This window comes from Euprymna scolopes, chromosome 7 (assembly GCF_053919585.1).
Source record: "Euprymna scolopes isolate OS-2025 chromosome 7, ASM5391958v1, whole genome shotgun sequence".
In the NCBI taxonomy this organism is placed as follows: Eukaryota; Metazoa; Mollusca; class Cephalopoda; order Sepiida; family Sepiolidae; genus Euprymna; species Euprymna scolopes.
This window is the reverse complement of record NC_136488.1, coordinates 108,025,627-108,031,626: the sequence shown is the minus strand read 5'-3', so window position 1 is coordinate 108,031,626 and position 6,000 is coordinate 108,025,627.

Below are 6,000 nucleotides of genomic sequence, written 5' to 3'. Positions count from 1 at the left end.
AGAGAGTCACCAACCTGAGAGGTCCTGAACTGTCATCTAGGCTTTAGTCTCTGTCCCATCGATGAAATGTTGCATCCCTCTGCCTGTTCTACAAGTACTTTTATGGTGAATACTCTGACGAACTACAAGCACTTGTACCCCTTCGACTTGAACACCCTCGACAAACCCGACAAGCAGCTAAATCCCACCTCTTCAGACTAGAGATCCCTAAGTGTAAGAAAGCCTTCTACTCCAATAGGTTCTTCCCCAGAACTGCTAGACTTTGGAACTGCCTTCCGGAATTTTGCTTTCCCAACTATACTGACATATAGAAGTTCAAGTGTAATGTGAACAGACATCTTGCTACTCATCTCCCTTCATAATATCCCTGCAACTTAGGTCCCCGATAGAAGCCCCCTACTTGAAAGTGGCACTGTGCCTTATTTAGCGTGAAAATTGAATTTAAAAAAATGTTTTGAGGTTCGATTCTTAACTTCAGAAGCTGTGATATAGGTAAACAAAGATTTATTTAAGTGCATTATAGTTGCAAATATTCCAAACAATAAAAACATCTGAATTTCATGTGTTGATAAAACATTACTTTCTAATGGCAAATATTGCTTAAGCAAAAAATAGCTTGATAAGTGTTATTCAGATCTTGCTAGGAAACAACGAGTAAGAAATGCTGACTTTAAATGCGGTCGTATAGACACAAATGATGCTGAAAACATAAACAAATTCGTTTTGCTGGATCGTAAATGGAAGATTCGTGAAAGCAGTCGAAAGTAGCAAAAGGCAATTTGCATGAACATTTATCAATTCGATTTATTTCCCCTTATAACAATGTTTGCTCACAGACATATTCCCAAAATGTAACCCCAGCAGTTACGGTCTGTTTGCAAACTTCAAAACAGCGCGTTTCACTGGAGTGGAAGATATTTGCCTAAAAAGATGATAGCGAAAACTAAAATTATTACATTTATGCCGAACAAACTGCGTCTTTCAGATATGTAGCCTTATAAATAAAGTAATAAGCAATTTTACTCTCTATTCATTTAGTTTTATATCCCTCCGCATAACACCGTGTTACTTCCTTATTAGGTATAATTAATTTTAATCTACCATTTTTATTTCATTTTTAACTTATACTATTTCCTACATACTATACTAGATCTTAAAGCTAAATAATATACGTTCCCTGTAGTCTTCTACAAAAAACTAACATAAATTTCTTTTGTAAAATGTTTTCTCTCTATATATACATATATATGTGTGTGTATGTATATATATGTATATACTAGCTGTACCCTGCCACGCGTTGCTGTGGCTCAAATTGCGCAATGGAAAAAGTTCCAACATGAGAAAAAGCAAGTTTCTTATAGGTTTAATTTTCCATTTTGCATGGGTACACCGTTTTTGTTGTTCCATTTTCTTAGCTGATATAGAGATTTTCCGGTGTGGTGACTCTTGAATACGTAATATATATTGTCCATGTGAAAAAACAGTCAGTGTGTAACTGTAAGGCCCACAATTGTAAAGATTGTTCCCTGTGCTTTGTTGATGGTTATTGCAAATGACAATAAAATTGGAAAGTTCAATTTCCTAAAGTGTAATGATGTATCCGGTGGAATCATAGGAATGCATGGAATGAAGATATATTCATCTGTGAAAGGTCCTGTTAAGATTGTTGTTTCTATGATATTGTTTGTTATTTTTTTTTTACTGAGAGCTATGTGCCATTGCAAAGCTTGGATTGGTTTATATTTCACAACATGATAATTAGTACACCAACTTTCAGTTGCAATACATGCGGTGGCATCCCTGGCAAATATAGCTGTTTGATAATTAACCACTTTATCTGCTTTCACAACAGTGTCGATGAATTTGTATTTGACTACCTCACTTGGAATTTTACATTGAATAATAGCGTTAAGTTCATAGGCATCTTTGTATTGACCGGCAAGAATAGCTCATTCACTCAGTCAAATGGAATTCTTATAATTTGAATATCTGCAAAAACATTTTAAACTAACTATTCTTTTGATGAAATAAAATTACAGAAATTACAGAAGTTAAAAGTCAAAGAATTTTGCCCTTAACTCTGATCAGCTGGCACTTTTTCGTACCCAATTTTCCATAAGTGATGCAATAGCAGTATCAGAATTTTTGTAGGAATTTTTGACACCCCTAACACGAAACTGCGAATACAATATAAAAATCTCGTAATTTCTCTGTTAAAAGTGGGTTATTTATTTTCTTTATGGATTATACTTCCAAAATAAACTATTACAGTTGTTTTAAAAGTAATAAAAATATATATTTTTTTAAAACAGTAATGAATTTTCCGAACTCAATATTTTTCAATTTTTAAACTCAATATTTTAAAATTTTTAAATTTTAAAAATCTATCAAAATTTTTCTATTGATTCTATTTTTACGATATTTTCAGGGTCAATGTGAAATTTTATGTTCTTTCCAATAAACCGAATATAATATTTTAGACAAACGTTTTTTTTTAAATTCACGCCCCCCCAAGTGTCACCCATTTTCAACTTTCTCTTAAAAAGTAAATAATTAATTTATGTCGTGGAGTTTTATATATCACAAATTGAAGAGAAAAGGTCAATAAATAATATATTCAAATTTAAAATAAAAAAAAATCGCTTTTTTAGAAATTTACCTGTAAAGTCCGAAGTTTAAAACCTTATTTTATAAGAACACATTGTTTCTTTTTGTCTTTTTTTTTTTTAATGAAACCTTGGTCCTTGCTCCTTTAATTGAAAAAAAATTAGGGCTTGAATTACATTTTTCGAGGAGTTATAAGCTTAGAAAGATAGGGGGTCGAATAATTCACGCCTCTCATTTTGAAATGTCTATTAAAAAGTAAATAATTAATTTATGTCGTGGAGTTTTATATATCACAAATAGAAGAGAAAAGGTCAATAAATAATATATTCAAATTTAAAACAAAAAAACAAATCGCTTTTTTAGAAATTTACCTGTAAAGTCCGAAGTTTAAAACCTTTTTTAAAAAAAAAACACACATTGTTTTGTTTTGTTTTGTTTTTTTAATAAAACCTTGGTCCTTGCTCCTTTAATTGAAAAAAAAATTAGGGCTTGAATTACATTTTTCGAGGAGTTATAAGCTTGGAAAGATGGGGTGGAATTATTCACTATTTTCACGAAATTTCTGACACTGCTAGTGATGCAAAAGTTTTTGTGCGGATCGAACAGTCGGCAACTGGACATGCATATTTTGAGTTAAGTTTAATAGCTTCACATGGAACAAAAAACTAGAGTATTTGAGGCAAGCATTTATTTCATCTGCTGGTGTTGATTGAAGAATAACAGGTAACATTTGTCTGAAATCTCCTGCAAGCAATATTACTGCATTCCCAAATGGTCTGACATTGCCACGCAAATCTTGCAAGGATCGACCAAGAGCCGCAAGTGATTTTTTGCGTACCATTGTGCATTCATCCTAAACAATAAGTTTGCATTTCTGCAATATTTTTCCCCATATTGGATGTTTTTGAGATGTCGAAGATGAGATTTTTGAAAAATTGAATGTTTTAAAGTAGAATAAATAATTCTTCTACTTGGCAAGCAAGGTCGCAGGTATTCCTCATGCAGCAAGGGCTAAGGCTATGTCATTTTGTTACCAAATGGCTGCCAAAATCAATTTAATTAGAAAGGTTTTACCAGTTACTTCTGGTGCTGTTCAAGGTAGCAGTAATTTCCAAATAACTTCTATTCTCACAGTCAGTAAATTAGGTGACTAAAATAGGATTTATCCATGTTTTGACAATGCCTTATTCACTGTAATTAATTTAGGAGACTAAAATAGGATGAGGGATTAGAGATGGACAGATAGAGAGGAAGATATATAGATAGAAAAGAGAAAGTGAGAGGAAAATAGAGAAAGAGAAGGAGATAGAGAGATAAAGGGATTGATAGATAAACAGAGAGAGGGGGAGAGTTAGAAACAGAGAGGGATTAGACAGAGGAAAGGAGAGAGATAGAGGGAGTTAGAGAAAGGGGCTCAAAGAGAGATGGAGAGGGTGAAATAGAGAGAAATATAGATTGAGAGAGGGAAAGGGAGAGATGGATAGAGAGAGATATTAAGAGCGGAAGAGAGAGGGGGAGAGAAACAGAAGGTGAACTACACTTCACCGTTTGTTTCCTCGTTCAGTAGAGAAGAAATCTTTCGAGACTAAGGCAATTTTAATATTTTGTTATTATCCAGAGTACCCCTTTGGGGGGGGGGGCTAGATTTTCATCACATTAGAAACCGACCGGGTTATCTGTACTTTCATTTAACAAATTAATAAAAGAAAAACGGGTTTGTATTACTGTACACATAGATTCGAAAAAGTTGTCAAAAAACAAATATATAACAAATAAATGTTATCAAAGGCAAGATAAATTACTTTTCTGCCAAACTGGATATATGTTTTGTGTTTTTATTCAATGTAACAAATTTATTCAGCTCGAAAACCATATAGTGTTTACCGATGTATTGGAACATTCAAGATGGCGTCTGATTCTCTCTTTAACACGGTAAGTTTTGGAAAAGGTGTTATAAATAAAAAACCAGATAAAATACTGGTAAAAACTCGCTCAATATATGTTACCGTGACATAAGTTGACATATATTCGGCGGGTTTTTAATAGTATTTTGTATAATTTTTTATTTATAACACCTTTTCCCAAACTTACGGTGTTAAAGAGGGTGTGAGACGCCATCTTGAATTTTTGAATACATCGGTAAACACTGTATGTTTTTCGAGCTGAATAAATATGTTACATTGAATAAAAACACAAAAAATATATCCAGTTTGGCCGAAAAGTAATTTATCTTGCCTTTGATAACATTTATTTGTTATATATTTGTTTTTTGACAACTTTTTCGAATCTATGTGTACAGTAATACAAACCCGAAAATTTAATTAAAAACAAATAATCAGACTTAGCTTGTTATGATAGGTGTGAATTTATTTGCCCTGGTGTATCACACTCGTGTTATTTTTAGTCCGAAAATAAAGAAGAAGAAATCCTTCCCGACTGGTCAAATGTTTTTGGCGTTAAGTTGGGATGAAACGATAAATTAATTTTCTTTAGAAAATTCGTTCGGGTAAGGAGCGGCGTGAATAGACTCCTCGAATTTTTTTTGTCTTTTTCTTGGAGCTCTCCGGAAACGGTGAATGTTCAATGTCACTGTCAAAATTAGTTCCGGGGTAGACGCTACAATTGAAATTTACTAATTTTTAAATAAAAAAGTAAAAAAAAAAAGTTAATAAAAAAAATTGTTGCTTATGTGCGCATAAAAAACTTCTTTTTTTTTTAGCTTAGGTCCACCTTGGAATCACCCCCCCCCCAACCTCCAAATCTTAAGAACAGCTTCCGGAATAAACATCATTTTTGGAGGGGGGGGGGGCTAATAAACACCATATGGGGGGATATTTAAAAAAAAAGTCGATAAAAGTCGTCATTTCAAAAGAAATTTAAAATCAGATGTTTGTAAAAGTGAAAAATTATTTATAAATGTTTAGTAACATTTTTCGGTGCTAATGCAGAGAGTGATCCGCGCTATTTTTTTAAATCGTGTTTTTTTTTATTCCAAAAAACTCAAAAAGCAAGCGACAAACTATTTTTTGGCCTCATATAATAAAGAAAAAATGTGTAAATTAAAAAATATGGAAGATAAACAAATGAATTATGTTTTTTTTTGTTTTTTTTTTTACTTACTAAACAGAAAATGAAATCTTTCGTCAATTCGTGGCTGTGAAATTAATCGAACCGGAAGTTTAGTTTTATCAACAGAACAGATTCGCAGTAACGGTTAAAAAATATATTTATTTTATTTAATATTTTAATTTTAATAATTCGCGAGGTAAATTTAATTTAAGAACATAAAAACATACCTCGACTCTAAAAATGGGTTGTCTGAAAATTTCAAATAAATTGGTAACGTAGAAATATGGTTTTATTCGTTTAGATCAAACCAACATTTACATCTTT